The sequence below is a fragment of the Xiphophorus hellerii genome, chromosome 2 (assembly GCF_003331165.1).
Source record: "Xiphophorus hellerii strain 12219 chromosome 2, Xiphophorus_hellerii-4.1, whole genome shotgun sequence".
Classification (NCBI taxonomy): domain Eukaryota; kingdom Metazoa; phylum Chordata; class Actinopteri; order Cyprinodontiformes; family Poeciliidae; genus Xiphophorus; species Xiphophorus hellerii.
Window position 1 is genome coordinate 22,668,415 of NC_045673.1, and position 16,863 is coordinate 22,685,277.

The 16,863-nt window shown below is 40.1% G+C and overlaps 1 protein-coding gene across 3 annotated transcripts in view; it reads right to left on the reverse strand.

The window, feature by feature from the left end:
* prickle1a (prickle homolog 1a) overlaps window positions 1-11,167 on the reverse strand; it is a 30,946-nt gene extending 19,779 nt beyond the window's left edge. For 2 of the 3 annotated variants that reach the window (XM_032588602.1, XM_032588611.1), the window contains exon 1: window positions 10,789-11,167. The gene's annotated coding sequence lies outside the window, so the exon portion shown is untranslated. The remainder of the gene's footprint in view (window positions 1-10,788) is intronic. The other variant, XM_032588619.1, reaches the window with a different exon arrangement.
* Window positions 11,168-16,863: the final 5,696 nt, after the last annotated feature.

Below are 16,863 nucleotides of genomic sequence, written 5' to 3' on the forward strand. Positions count from 1 at the left end.
TTATTTTTTTTAGATGTGCATTCTCTGCTTTTTATTGCAAAGTGCATCGTAGGAGTTTTTTACTTAACATGCAAGCAATGGGTTCTTGTGAAACCATATTGCATCAGTTTTTTTACAACTACATGTGAACTAATTATTAAAAACCGCAGCTGGGTTTTTGAAGAACAGATTTCAGTTGCACAATATTACAAAATACAGAGTTTTTACAAACGCAACAAAGAAAAAAATGCTAATTTTGCTGAACAATGACATCACAAAGTACAAAGTGAGCTAATCGGCAAACTTTATGGTGTACGAGACACTTTTGAGCAAACTTTGAATCATGATGTCTTTCTTTTATACGTCACATGAGTTTTTAGATAATTGAAGACTGGTCATTCCAGCCTACATCGTTTCTCTCCAGAAACACATTCCAAGTGTTCAAACCAAAACAAAAAAATGCAAATGAACTCAAAGAAAAAAATCAACTGCCAGATAGCTGATAGGACATCACCAGAAAAATGCGCAATATGAGATCTTGTTTTTCAAAGGGAAGATCTTATATTGAAGAAAGTGACATCTCAAACAGAATTTCAAAATTGAACTTAATGTAATTAAATCCTGAATCTTACTATATGACTATATTGTATTGGAATAATTTGGATTGATTTAAATAGACTTCGGACTAGTCTGCAGTCTTCAATATGAATTGGGCGTGTCTTTTAAAATGTCTTGGCATTGCATTTGTTGTGAACCGGTGCTATACAAATAGCCTAATTGAATTTGAGTAAATTCAATAATGCGAAAATGTGCTTCTCTCGTAGCAAATTATTTGTACTTAAAAAGAGAAAATAGAGTAACTCACTTGTGAAAAACAAAGTATTTTCAATGTGTGCATGTAAGACTGTGTCCTGGGGTCCAACCTAAGTACCCAGGGTAGTCTCTGTCAGTTTATCAGATATACAAACCAGACATTACTCATTGGCTTCTCTCTGCAAATGGGTTTGCATCCATCTGTTGGCATCATGCATGTGTGGAATGGAAAAAGGAGTACAACTAGCCATCTTATCACTTGGATAGCAGTCTCCCAGAGCAGGGTTTATTCTTAGAAGCAATCCATGTAATGTGTCTGTTTCAGTCAGTATCAGTGCGTTATTTTTAGGACTGCTAACCCTGAGGGAGCTAATAGTAACAAACTTTATTTAGCCTCGGAACCTACGATGAGGGATTACTTTTAGTTTAAAAATTCACCTACTCCCATGTGAAACAGATGCAAAGATTGTATTTTTTTATTTTTTTATTTTTGAAAAATCAAAGGAAGTAAAGTTCAACATGCAACCCTGAGTTGTGAACACTGCCTGTTTTCCTGCAGGCTGGACACACAGATCCAGATGCACACATCTGTTGCGCCTCTGCTCTTGTTTTCTTTGGGAGCCCAGCCCCTGTAACAGGAAGACAGAGCAAGCACAGCAAACAAGAGCTGGATCACTGAACTGGCCTCTCCCCAGGAGCTCCAGTCAGGTTGTTGTAGCCAAATGATTCCTTTCTGTGTCACTCACAGAGCCTAGACTGTGGATCAACCTGCCGCTCTGCAAGACACATCCTCAGGTGGCGTTTGTCAATATTGACCCATCTGTATGCTATCCGACAACATCTCCCTACACTAGGGGTGCCAAAGTCCAGTCCTCGAGAGCTACCACTCTGCAACTTTTAGGTGGATCCCTGCTCTGACACACCTGAATGTCTCCACCTGCAGTCGTTCAGCTCTACAGAAAAATCTCGAGGACTGGCAGTGGGCACCCCTGACCTACATTAATAATAGTTAATTTTCTCTGTAAACATTTCACAGAGCACTGTTCAAATTCATCTGAAAATGGAAAGAAAATAGCACAACTGTAAACTTATGGGAAAGGAGGTCATTAACCAGAGAAGCAGCCAGGTTCTCCAGAGAAGCACCAGAGAAGCAGCCAGCCAGCAGCCATTGTGGTTCTTGGGGAGCTACAGAAATCCAAACCTCCGTTTGGGACATTCTGTTGACATGAAAACTATTTGTTGAACACGGCACAAATTTGCCCTCAGTGGAATAGTGGCAAGAAGAACGCTGTTATTAAAGGAAATCCATGAGGAGTCTTTCATTAGGCCATGTAAGGGACCTTTGGTTTATGTGTAAAATGTTTTTTGACAGAAAAAATTAACAAACACTGCACAACACCCTGAACACACCATCCCCACAGTGAAACCTGTCAGTGGTAACATCATGATGCAGTGATCCTTTCATTCAGCAATGACAAGGCGGCTAGTCATGGTTCATGCAAAGATTAATGGAGCTAAAAACACTTCAAACCTAAAATAAAAACAACAGATAAAGGCTGTAAAAGAGTTGAGATGGGGGTGAATATTCACCTTCTAGCAGTGCAACCACCAAAAACAACCAGAGCAGTAATGGAATGGTCCAAAGTATATTCTTGTGTTCGGACGGTCCAGTTAAAGTCTAGACCTAAATGAGATTAGAAGTCTGTGTTAAGTCTCAGGGGTGGGCGATATAAACTTGATATTTTATGATGATATTTTGAGGTACTATTGTGGTAACAATAAAAGCAAAGATAATGATATTCTTTCTTCTTTAGGTAATTGTAAGGCTGTGACTGCATGACAGAGGAATCACTGCCCCACAAACACAAGTACTGGCCTTGAAAGACATACAGACTTGTAATGCGCTTCTTTAGGACACCAGTCACATAAAGAAGTGTGATTTGTATCACTCAACAGCACACAATAACTGCAATTAATCATATTTTCAAGTTCATTGACATTTATTGTTACTCTCATTGAACAGTGGAGACTAATAAGACCAACAATCAGTACAGATTGTTTTGTGTGAGTTTAAACATCAATGACAGCAATAAACCAAAAATCTTATCATAATAAGAAATGTATCGCAATAAATGATAAACGATGCGATAAATGCCCATCCCTGTTAAGACATGAAAACTGATGTTCACAGACTAAAATCCATCCAATTGCGCTACACTAGAGTTGCTTTGCAAAGAAGACTGGGAACAGATTCCTGTCTCTGTGTGATGATATCAATCCATCAAGTAAAATCTCTTTGGGAAATTTCCTTTATAAACTAAAATATTTAGATATTAAATACAACCACATTTTTGTAATGCCTCAAAATTCTCTCAAGATATTTGAAACAGAGCAGCTCTTTGCTTCGTGACTGCTTCGCTTTACAACACAATGAAACCAAGTACCATAGCTCCTAAAGCAAAAAATGTTTTCATTTTCTTGGTTGATACAGGTACAGCTGGTCTACATCATGGAGCCAAAGCGTTTCTCACAATGTTAGGCCACTTCAACGCTCTGCATGTTTTCAACCAGCGATATATCTGGACTGCAGACAGACCAGTTGGGCACCAATCCTCTTTTCTTTTCTTTTTTTTTTTTTTTTACTACAAAGCCATCCTGTTGTAATATGTTTGGAATTTCCTTGCTGATAGAAGCAAGTCATTCTCTAAAGAAGCCATCATCTGGATGACAGATTATTTTGCACTAGGCGGCTGTGGGAGGAGTAACTGAGCAGTGGGGGAATAAATGGAGTGAGAAATCAAACTTGCCTTAAAAAAAATCAATAACATCCACACATTGCTTCATTGTCGAGCTATTTTATTGGACTTGAACCCCCTGCAGGGTTTTTATTAAAACTAGTGTGACATGTTAATGTTTGCATTATTTTCTTAATCTCGCTGTGGCCTCCTTGTTTTAGCATCTGTTGATCATGCACACCTGTGGGCCAGTTCTTGGTCCAGTAATTAGAACAAAAATTATTTTAGCCCCTCTTTATTGTATTTCAGCAGCAGTGATTGCATGCAAAAATAATTAGGAGGTAAATAACTCTTATTGCATGTAAGAACGCTTGCGAGCCGTGTGTTTAATAAAATAAAACTCAAAAGTTCTGGATGGTAATAGAAGCCATAACTTTTATTTTAACAGATAATCAAGAAATCCCTATTCATGGGTTTGAATTTTACTAAACTCAGAAAAGAGTTTTAATGGAAACACTGTTGGTTGGTTTACTTAAAGACTGAAAATGGCAGGAGTTTTTTGTTTTCATAAATGCAATGAACAGGGAACATATTCGGATTTTTCAATACTTGACCAATAAGACATCACTGGCAATCTTTTGCCATTTGGCTTCTCTATCTCTACATAGATTGGTGCGAAACCAAGTACTCTTATTCGTATTTATGAAGCCTAATCAAGGACAGTGTGAAAAAATGAAAGAAGAAAGGGAATATACTGGCTGACATCCAGCCGCTCTCACTCAACTCCGCGTTTGCAACCCATCTTTAAAATCTCAGGAAACATTTTTGTTGTCAGTCCAAAAGTCCCCACATGACTTATTTCCAAACACTGTTGACCTTTTTATACATCATCTGTGCTCCCTAGCCCCATCCCTGTAATAATGCAAACACAGGAGAGCCCTGAGTCACAGGAGGAAGGAGTGGGAGGAGTGTTTGTTTAGCATATTTCACTAAAGGTCCTGAAACATTCAACTGGATCCACTGTTGTTGTGCGATGAAGGAAATGAGAATTGCTTTTTAATGGTTATATTGATGTAAATATGTGCTTATTTGCTTATTTAGCCGCCCACCCCTTAGTTTCTGACTGTTTTTGCTTATTTGTCACACTCAAACATTTTGGTTGAATGAATACATTCTACTGTCAAACTGAGATAACTGGAGGACTCACAAAGAGCGATTTTAAGAGGATGATGTCATTTATTGAGAGGAAATAAAGCAAGCAAGTGTCTCACATCATAGTGGAGGAATTTTGGCACGTTCCTCTTCGCACAATTGTTTAATTTAGCCCCTCTGGGGGGGTTTTAAGCACTAACCAATAAGACATACTGTAGTCTCGTTAATGTCCTGCCAGAGCATCTAAATCAGATTTAGGTCCAGACTCTAATGGTGCCATTCCAAAACTTTTATATATATATTTTTTTACTTGTTTAGGTGTGGACTTGCTGATGTGCTTTGGTTCATTGTTCTGCTGCAGGAGCCAAGTGCACTTGACCTTAAGGTCAGAAAATGACAGGATTTACTACAAGAGAGCAGATATCATAGTTCCATCAATTACAGCAAGTACTCCACAAACCGTCACACCACCGTGTCTTAGGGCAGATAAGTTATTTTCCAGAAATGCTGTGTTTTTGATTTGATCACATGTAACAGGATGCACACCTTTGAAGAAGCTCCACTTTTGCCTTGTTAGTACACCAGTTTTATTTACATTTTTTGAATCACTAAGATGTTTATTGGCACATCTGTGAAGGGCTTTTGTGTTCGTTTTGGTCGGCAGTAGTTTTCTGTTAGAAAAACCTTCCATGATGCCATTTCTCACCAGTTTCCCTCTTATTGTTAAATCATCGGCAAAGCTTATGATATTGCTATGGGTTCTTTTGTCACTTAAAAATAATAATGTTCTCGAGTTTCTGTAGATCAGGACATGAGATCTTTTATCATACTTTATATCGTCTGACAGATTCTATTTAAGTTAATCCTTGATTCCACAGGTCCGACTTTAAACTCACCTGGATGTGTCTGGTAAAATGTAAAGCGTGTCAGGATCTGTGTTTTTCTGTGTGTTTGTTTTGAGTTTCCTGTGTATCTGTGTCTCCGTGTTGTCCTGTCTCCCTTTGATTAGTCCCCAGGTGTGTCTCGTTCCCTGATTACCTCTTGTGTATTTAGTGTCACCTGTGTGTCTGTGTCTTTGTCGGGTCCTCGTCTCATTTGACATCTGTTCTGCCGTTTGTCGGGTTAGTCCATTCGTGCTCTCTGTTGCTACCTGTGTTGAGCCTCAGCTTCCGCTCAGCAGTGCTGCCAGGGATTTGGACTGTTTGTGTGCATCATTTCTTCATTAAATCTACCATATCTCTCTTACCTGGGTCTCCTAGCGTTTTGCCTCACCACTCATCCACACCACTTCATGACAAAGCAGCATTATAACAATGTGATTAATCTATTATGATTTAACAAGGAATCAGAATTCCTCCTTCCACATTATTTATAAACTGCATTTTTGTTTGATCGGATTATCTTAGTCTCATTCTCAGTGTCAGCATTGTTCAGATAAACTTTCCCAAATCCGTATCACTAAAGTCGCTGACACATCCTTATGTCTGTTATTCCCCTTTATCAAAGACAGGCACAGTGATAATAAGCAGCTTTTGTGAAACTCCACCAATGCTTATTAAGTAGTACACATCCAGAGCCGAGCATCATGCCTATACATGGTGGTGATAATGAAACATGTGCGTCGAGCATGACTTTCATCATCGCGGTGGTCTGACGGTTGGTCCCGCAATTATGCTGTGCGGTTACAAGGATTCTGCTGAGCCAAACCCATTTTCCTCTCGCTCCATCCTGTAGCTCCTCATAAACACAGTTGTGCCTGGAAGCGCTAAGTAACCATAGCTACTTTTAATCACTTCAGAATAATGCTTAGCATGTGGATCCAGTGTGTGCCGCTGCTCTAGGCAAATCCCCGCTCAGTCTCACACACAATGAATGTACAAAGTTAGAATCGGTTCACAACAGTCATCCCCCCCGGCCCTCCACCCCTCGCCCCCTTATAAACGACCACACCTCCTCCCCTCTAAACGACCACACTGTAACAGTGTCCTAAATTTTTACCATCCCAGCCACCATCCGTCCCGCAAGGCAACAGTGACTACACATTCAGGGACCACCGGCGTTTAAACAAGCCATATTTCATCCAGCCTTCTGCCAGCCTACCCCAAACAGTTTACAGTCAGCGGGCCCGGCCCTCTGGAGTTCGTCTGTGGCAACTCGACTCCGCGCCACATCTCATCGGCCAGAACTGCAGAGGGACTAGGCCTCCTCTGACAGCTCCTCACAACACCCGGCCCTGTCCTGGTCTGCTTTTAGCCTCGCTGCGGTAAACCGGAGCACGTCTGGAGGGATGAAAGGTTGCCAAAGTGTTTGGCCTGCAGGCGATTTACACGAGGCGCAAGGTGATTCATTCTGTCCCTGCACAAACAGGCCTCTGTGAACGTTTCTTCTACGCTGACCATTTAAATCAACAGTGGCGAACATATACACTGGTACCAGGACTTACACTCTGACCATTCAAACCCGGCTTGGTGCCGTGCCTTAAGTGCTTGCACTCACATACAGTACAGACCAAAAGTTTGGACACACTTTCTCATTGATTTCAATGAGAAAGTGTGTCCAAACTTTTGGTCTGAACAGCTGTGTCCAAACTTTTGGTCTGTACTGTACATCTGGACAAGTTTGTCCCTGTCCATGTCAGGAGAGAAACACACACACACACACCCAGACAAGCCTCATTGTTTATGCTTAAAACTCTTTTCATTTCCATTATTTGTTTTCTCTTTCCACTAAAGTGTACAGTTGTTACAGAACATTTTAAGATACTAACACATACAGCACTACAGACCATGCCGTGTTGTCTTGTTACATTTAGCTACAACACAATTACACATTTTTATGTGTTTTTATTGAGATTTTATGAGAAATCAACAAATACATCAATATTTTTTCCACAAACATTAATCTGAAAAGCCCGGCTTTCATTTTGCGTTGAGCCTTCTTTATTGTTATCCCCCTGAACCAAATTCAAAGAAATCAACATGAGAAAGGTCAGGGATAAAGTTGTAGCAAAAGTTTAAGGAATGATTGGATTATAAACATTTTTTTATCTATCATCTGAAAACGCAAACAGCATATCGCAGTCGCAGAGCTACCAACACATGGTTGCCTACCTCATATGACAAGAAGGTGCTCTGGTGAGATGAGACTCTGTGTTGTGGTGTAAAACACACCATAATGGCAGCGTAGTACTGTGGGCTGCTTGGTTTTAGCTGAAGTAGAAGAAGAAGATGAAAAAGAAGAAGAAGATGGATGGGACTAAACGCAAGGGTTAACCTGGGAGAAAACCTATGTGAGACTCCAAAAATCACTAAAATCCAATCTGACTGAACGTGAGTTATTGTAAAAGGAATTGACAAAAATGTAAATTTTTAGTTGTGCAAAACTGATACAGACATAATTCCAAATAATAGCAACTATTGCAGCAAAGTATAAACTCAAAGTTGAGAAAACTTCAAGTTCAAGGGGTATGAATACTTTAGCAAGGTACTATAAATTACTTCGACTATATATCTATATATAGTCCCGATATAATAAGCAAATACTTCTTAACATCAAAATGACTGAGCAGCCACAGAGCCGTTTCCATTTCTGTCTCCAGAAACAAAACAACGAGAAGGTCATCTATTCTTAGTTCCCTCTTTTGTCTCCCTGCAAAACTAAACAACTCTGTTTTAAAGCCTTTCAATTCTATTACTGGCATCTTTTGATTTGTCTAAGGAAACCGGAGAGGAAACATTCACAAGGAATCAGCGGGCCGCTGCAAAAACCATCACTCGCAGATCTATTATTAACATTCTGACGAAATTCTCACCTGCAGCAGATCACAGAGGAACTTAGCTCAGCTCACATCTCCCCCAGCGCATGCCTTTTCTGCTACATCATCGCAGCAGTGCAGCCGGCAGCTGGGGAGTGTGGACCAAATGCTGCGCTGTGCATTTTGAACAAAACCCTGGATTTGACATCATGGGACTGCATGGAGCTCGCATTAAGCCGTGAGATCACAGATGTAGAAACACGTAGCATTTATTCAACCACAGGCTGAACTTGTAAAGTCATACATTGATTCACTCACTTTGGTCTATGTCAGGGATGTCCAAACTTTTTGTCACATGGGCCAAAATTGTCAAGTCAAAAGTACTTGTGGGCCAAGAAAATGAAAGAAAAAAAAAAAATAAGCAAATGAAGCAGTGATTCGATGTTATTCATCGTAGATCCAAAAAACTTACACAGGATTTTGGATGTTTGCTGTATTTAAAGAAATGCATCGAGTTGTGTCACTTTCTGTCAAAATACTTGCTGTATTTACTCAGGTTTAATAAATTAGATTAAAGTTGATTTGGATGCAGAAAAGTCGCATTTTTAGTAGCAGACATGGTTCTATTTATTATAAAAGCTTGGTTACAAAAAGAAAAACTTTGGATTGTTGTAAGGAAATTATGTCGGTTATTATTTTACTTTTATCACAAATAAAAAGTCAAGTCATCCAGTCCCCGTGCTGGTGGGCCGCACAAAATCAATTCAAGGGCCACAAATGGCCCCCGAGCCACACTTTGGACACCCCTGGTCTATGTGAACTTTTTTAACAAGAGCTTTGAACTTATTCCACACTTTGATATGAACGCTGGGGCTCAAAGACTGTGAAGCTGTCAACCTGTAGTCCGACCACTAGGTGACACCACCACCTTGTTCCTGTTCTTTGCCTTCGTCGTGTTTCACCCTGTTTCGCTAAAGCTCTCTCTTTACGTGAAGTGTTCCTGTACTAGCAGTCTTTCTGTGGCCTAAAAAAGGAGACAATCCTTTAAAGTGCCACATAAGAACGGAGAAGTATTAAAACAACTTCTGGTTCAGTCATAGCTTCATTCTAACTTTTGGATAAACATCTTGAGGCAGCACTATTAAGATGGTTCTTGTTGCTGCAAAACAAGCCCATGTTTATGTCCGTCACAAATGTAGCTGTCCTGAAAGTCTCTTAAACGTGACTGGTTAAAAACAACAACAAAAAACTGTTCTGAAATCCCAGCCAGCTGTGCTGTCCACGCCGCTTTGCAAAATGTTCACATTTCTTGTAGTGATATTTGCTGTGGCTCGACAATAACAAAATATTATTTTTGGACGTCTTTGGCTACACAAAACAGCAAAACTCTTCTGTGTCTCGCAGGTTCCCTGACAGCTTGGGATGTAAATGTCTTCTAGAGGGTGTGTCAGAGCCCTACAGAGGAAACATTTTATGATATTTTCACCTCTGTTCATAAAGAGGTCTATAAGGAGCAATAAATCCTCTGAAGCAGCTGGTTTCGGTTTTCTTTTTATTTCAAGAAACCAAATCTGTGTGTATACGTTTCTTCATTAGTGTTGACCCAGTTTCAGGAACAGCACGGAGGATATGAAAACAAATATTAAAAGTGTAGAAAAGAGTGATGCATTTGCTTATGAGATGTTATTTCAGAGATCATAGAGCAGTAAAAAAAAAAAAGCCAGCGTTTTAGATTGCAGGTCTTGTAAAATGTCTCGTTTGACATTCCCCCTCCACTTCCCATGTCATTCTCACCCCATCCATCATGTTTAGAGTTTGTAGAACGTAAAAGAAACTTCTCATGCTGTACTACATGTAGGCTGTGGTGATGTTGTGGCACCACATTTCTTCCCACTCAACAGCTCTCCTGACAGCTATGGACCCGTGACGGACGGGCAGCGGTCAAGGAGCGCAGACCAGTTGTCACCGAAGTGACAGGCGACAGCTGAGTGCATGCATCTGGAGAGGGGGCAGAGTCCACACTCCCGCAAGCCCGACGGCTCAGAGTTGAGTTTTTTCACCGTCAGGGTATGAAGTTACTCTCACGGCACGCGCACGGAAAAGTGATACGTGTCTCTTTGGAAACGTGCTGCGTAAAAGCGCACGGAGAGGGACTGAGAAACCAGTATGCGGCGTTTTTTAGCATATGCAAAGAAAAAAAAAGAGAGTATGGTTTGCATAGAATGATATGATGACGTAAAGTGTTTATTTTACCATGTCAATAAAGAGTACTAAACGCTTTTCATCTGTTTGCCATTTAAATATGACCGTTTATTTACGCAGACAGCAGATATTTGATCAAACTGGTCCACTCACCAAGAAAAGAGTTCAGTCGCAGCAAACCGAGTATCCGGAACCAATACTCCTGGTGAAGCGAAAGAAGATTGCAGAGGGTGTCATCTGGATTAGATGCAAAGTCCAGAAAGAAAATTTAAGGGGGTGGCGGGGAAGAAACCACAGCTCCGCTGGGATCGAACAAAGAGCCTGTGCAAAGCGATACGCTTAAAACCCAGGAACTGGCTGCTCTGGAAAGGGACGATGTGACTTTACGCACCGTCACCGCATCGCAGTCGCTTCAGCGGGTCACGGTGAAATCTGCGCCGCTCCTCCACGGTCACAGTGGAATGACATTAGTGTTCCTCCCTGCCTATTGGCTTAAACTAGAAGCCCCCACCGCTCATGGAGAGACGGACCAGTCTCAGCAGCACAGTGGACAAACAACCCGAGAGTTTTAACTCTTGATGCTGCTGCTGCTGCAGAGGGGGGGGGGGGGGGGGGGGGGGGGGGGGGGAGTGGGAGTTTGTAAGACTCTAAAAACGTCTTAGTCAATATTGCTGGTTCTGCATCATACAGGGCATCGGTTCATCACTTATTTCCCATTTGTGACACCGGTTTAATTTGTTCAGTCAATTAAGAGTCTAACAGCACTGAAACTGATACAAAACAATAGGTTGCCTACGTAAAAGATAAACTGCAACAAACCATCTTTCAAATGGTTCAGGAAGTGCTATTATGAATTCTAAATATGATGTAAAATAACTACAAAAGCATGATATTGCTCAAAGGACAAAGCATAGAATTGGACTTGTGTGACCTGCCAATGAATTTGTTTCAGTATCAGGACCAATACAGATGTTAATATCGGATTGGTGCATCTCGAATTACAATCACAAACTTCAATGTGCAAAAGAAAAAAAAAAGAAGAAAAATGACGCCCTGAGTTAATAATTTGTAAAACAATCTTATAATTTTGCAGTTAGTCTTTTGGGATATTTTTCCAGCATCCTTACATGCCATGTCTTTGCAAAGCAGCTTAAGCTCACTGACATGGGTTAAAGAGAGTATGTCAATGCACGTTCTTCCTAGGCATTCTTAAGTGAATGTAGTTTTGGACTTTGACTATTACATTTTCACATATACTACAGTTGTTCTTTGCAGAAAAGATTAAGCTTAGTCAGATTAGATAGAAACCATACACTGTTGTTTTTGTTGCCCTGTCTGTATGTTTAAGGCTCTCATCCAGATGGATTGATAATCTCCACCCCAGCATTAATTCTCACACAGCCGCTTACTGGTTCACTTTCTTAATAATAAACAATGTTGAAAATGTAAAAAAAAAAACAGGCATGCTGTGGCGGCGTAGGGGACAGCGTGATCCCACGTTTTGAGGCCTTGAATCCTCGACGCGGCTGTCGTGGGTTCGATTCCCGGACCCTGCGATATTTGCCGCATGTCCTTCCCCCTTTCCTGGGGGAAAGGGACACTAGAGCCCACAAAAGACCCCCTGGAGGGGAGGACAAAAAAACATGTTTAACATTCACTTTCCAACCACTTTGAAATATTCAAACAGTATGGATTTATTTTGCAAGCCGTCATAGGGCTCAGTATATTTATTTATTTTGTTTTTTACTTAAAGCACAACTTTAGCAAAATGTAGAAATGTGGTCATTTAAAATATTCTGTATGGTTGCTTTGACACCATTTCAACATTTTGTATGTTCTCCCATACTGACTGTGTAACATAACTCCTTTTCGGTGCGTAGGATGAAAGGTAAGTCTATATGTATTGAAGTGAAAAGAAGCTATATGTCCATTGAGTTGCACAAAATGCAAGCGGATGATCAAAGATTTGAAAAGAACAACAGCCACCCATTAATCAATAATGCATGACCACAATACACACAGAGACTTAAGCTGTTCAGGCTGGGGTAGAAAAATAAATTAAAAAAAGAGAGCAGTTTTCTGTGTTCTCAACATTCAGGTGCTGACATCCTTTACCAACAACGATATGTGTTTCTGCTAGAAAACCATGAAAGAGAGAGCCAGCCATCTGCGACCCAGATAAAGGATCTCCGTAACATTGGGAGTGACAGAAAGCCCACAAACAATTGAGCCAATTCTGGATCACTCGTCTGTTTTTGAAATTAGGATCTTAAATTGCTTGTGAAATCCTGGCCCTCTTGTGACACTTGAGACAGCTCAAAACATAAAATTGACCCAAATGTATCTGAATAAATCTATGCACTTTGACCTTTATAGTGTTATGTCTTTGGCTAACCCAGGTTACAACCCAATCACCATTGCGTCGATTTGTGCGTGCATGCGTGTGTGTGAACGTGTCCTAAGCAAGAACAGGTTCTGTAAGTTAGAAGGGGTCAGTCAATCTCCAAACAGTTATGACTTTAAGCAAGCAAAGTGAGTTTTGTGACACAGCTTATATAAACCAGATGGATGAGACCACTCATTAGCAATAATTCAGTTTGTAAGCATATTCAGTGTTCCTTTCAGTGCTGCACATTTTAAAACATTTGGAAGGGTGGATATTTTAGATCTGGAAAACTGAAAATCTTGAAAATGTAAATTTTATGGGGGGAGAAAAAAGGAGCACTCTGAGTCATTCGATGGCTATGAATGATAACGAGCATCTGGGCCAGCACCATGTTGACGTTACTCTCTCTCCATGATAGTGGACGTAAGATGGAATCCTCTTTTAATAAGAATATGTGGAATGGATGTCTGAACACTTAATGGCAACAGAAAAAAAACAGAGAGAGCACATCTGCTTCAAAGATCATCAAAGTTTGAAATATGTGTGAGCTCATTGGAAGCAAATGGATGAAGAGAACATATTTCTCTTCGCCCACCAATAAAATCGGTGTTTTCATTGGAAATATTTTTTTTTGCCCTACGATTGTAAAACAATGGAACCTTGGATTGAAGCGAAGGAACAACCCAGTGCTGAGGAGAGAGGACACAGCACATTTCATGCCCCAGCAATGACAGAAACCTCCAGCAGGGAAGTCAACAATCAAGCCACTAAGGAAACTGCACAGGGTTATTCATGAGCATAAAGTTTCTCAGGTGAAGAAGTACAATGTTGTGTGTGACTGCAGCTGTCATCACAGTGTTTCTCATCCACCGCATGTTTTGGCATTTGTTTGTTGCGTCTTGTTTGGGGCCATGAGACATGTTGTTCTGAGAAATCTAACTGCTAATAGATTAGCTGCGTTTCAATGACAGCCAGTGTTTGGAACTAACCTTTTGACAACACATCGGAAAAAATTGTGGAAATGTGAATTTCAAATCATTTCTACCTGGCTGTCTAATATTAATTTTCTTTTCTGTTTGTACGTACGTATGGTACAGCTGATGGCTGTAAAATCAAAGCAGAAAATGCAATATTTTCTGCTAATACTGCTAGAAATGTTGTGTACCAACTTGCAGTTTTTATTACCAGTGGCTACTGCATTCCCCACATGGAGCTTTTAAATTCCTCCATAGCGTGCCAGTTTACTAATTATTCACCATCCTGCCCTCAGACACCAGTTCAGATTTTTGACTATACATGACCTCATGCCTGACCTCAGCAAATTAATAAAGCAGATAAAACCCCCAAAATAATTAGCATTTTGCTTTCTCTTTAGGATATTCACTGAAAATTGGTTAGAAAAAAAGAAAAAAAAAAAAGGAATCTTCATGATTTTGGTCAACTCATTTGTTGAGTTTGAGTCAGACTTCTGGAATTGCTGAACCTAAATATTTTTACTTGCGCAATCATCTTAATCTCGTTTCAGCATCTTATCTAGTGAGACATTTATGGCAGTGTTGGAAAGGATGAAAAAGAAAATGATGGAAATGCTCACACGTAAAGATGCCATGCATGCTTTCCGGCTGCAGCGCCAGCACGCCTTTTCTCCAGCGCTCCTAATAACACAGAACCTGGTTTTGTCTCCAGTATATCAAATTTAATCTTGCCAATTTGCATTAGGGACCCAGTCGCCCAGCAGACATTTCTGCACTGCAGTTATTGTTTCTGCTAGACAAAGCAGCAAATATTTTCTTCACCAGAGGATCTCACAAGCTACAACTGTTTTTATAATGTTCACATAACATAACACCATACAATGACTATAAAAATGACTTGATGATTTTCAGTAGGTATCATTTTAACTGAATTGATACAAATGGCTAAATAATTAGAAAAGTAAAATCAAAGTCAATTGTTTTACTTTCAAATAATTAAATAGGAGGTACAGATCTTAAAAAGCCATTCGTAAAAGCTTTTAATTCCACCGTGTCAATGTGTCCAATAGACGTCATGGTGTACATTTTAGGTCACATCAAGGGAGAAATATAGAATATGAAAAAGAAAAGAAAGATTTAAAATATTCTAAATGGCTGATAAGCCGTAGGAATAATGCTTGCCCGTCCGTTTATCTATCTATCCATCCATCCATCCATGAGTGAAAAATGACTAATTAAGTTTATCAAACAGATAAAAGTACAAAATGAGCTTCTACCTGCAACGTGATGTGACACGCTGTTCCTGTCTTCAGACTATCCAGATCGAGTGGTTTGTTTGACTTTCATTTGCTTTCCTTTTTCCGTGTGACTGAATGTTTCCTTAAGCTGAGTGAGTTTGAGGGAATAAGAAGCCGACATGCTTGTGTTCACTAATTGTGCTGAGTTTATTTGTTTTATGCAACCTGCAGCTTCCCTTTAAACGTGAACGCAGAAACCAATGCGATAAAAGCTGCGCCTGGCCCAGGGAATACAAATCACCACACACCGGTTTTAATGTAAATACACTTAGCACAACAGGTGCCCGCTTTTAGTTAGGATTCTGGGCTGTTATTTTAAATTTTTCTGTGCTTACACAGGAAATCTACAACCTAAACAAAGGCAGGAAAGCACAACAAACAATCGACTGAGAAGGAAGGCAAAGGCTTGACCGGTCCACAGAGCCATCGCAGACTCCAGGCCTCCATGTACACACACAAAACCCAACCAATTAGAGGCCAGCCTTCGAATGAACTTCATAAAACTTTTCAGACTTCACGTCCCACTAAACTGTCACTGAGACAGTTGTTATGGACACTCTCTTGGCTTGTTGATTACATTCTGTGAATACCAGACCATTATCGCGGACACACTTTAGCCTTTGTAGTCTCTAATTGGTGCTTGCTTGAGCGCTTCCAAAATAACTACAAACAGCCACTAAAACAAGACAAGGCTTGTTTACTGACAGCATGCTAATTATGGAACTGCTGCCTGGCAGAAGTGGAAACACAGTACTTGAAGCAGTGTCATTACATCCACTGGACTCAGTCAATGGGATTCGCTGTCTGTGTTAAAGCTTGCCCGTATTAACGTTGTATGGCAATTATCTCCCAGCTGGGTAGGAAGGAGTGACTGGCACGGCTGTATCCATGCTGTCTACTGCGGTTTGCAAAAGCACTGATACCCCGTAACTCTTTTGACTTTTTTTTTAGATGACCACCATGTGATGTTGTTTATCTTATTTATATAAATAAGATAAACACAAAGTAACAAACAGTTGTAACATTGTGAAGGTGGTTATGCTTGTTTTGTTAACTTTGGAAGTCACCTGATCAGCAAAATCTGTCCATTTAAATGTACTGTAATCTCAGTGCATGGTGGTAGCAGCATCATGATATGATAATGTGTATCCTTAGCATGGACAGAGAAGGTGGCCAAATATGACAGCTGGGCTCAACAGATTTGTAATTTCAAAAAAATTACTTTTCCAGACTTTTCAGAAATTGGATGGATGGATGGGAAGTATTGTTTCACTTTTTCCACATTTTGTTATTGTATAGCCTTATTCCAAATTCTATTAAATTCATCTCTTTCCTCAAATTTCTAAACACAAACACCCTGTTATGACAATGTGGAAAAACAGTTTTTGAGTTTTCTTTTGAAAACCAAAAAATTGCATTTACATACTGTAAATCTTCTTTGCCAAGAAGCTCAAAACTGACTTGTTTCCACTGATCATCCTTGAGATGTTTCTACAGCTTACATGGAACCACTTGCTGCAAATTCATGTTAAAGGTGCACACTTGTCCATATAAAGTCCAAGAGTTGACA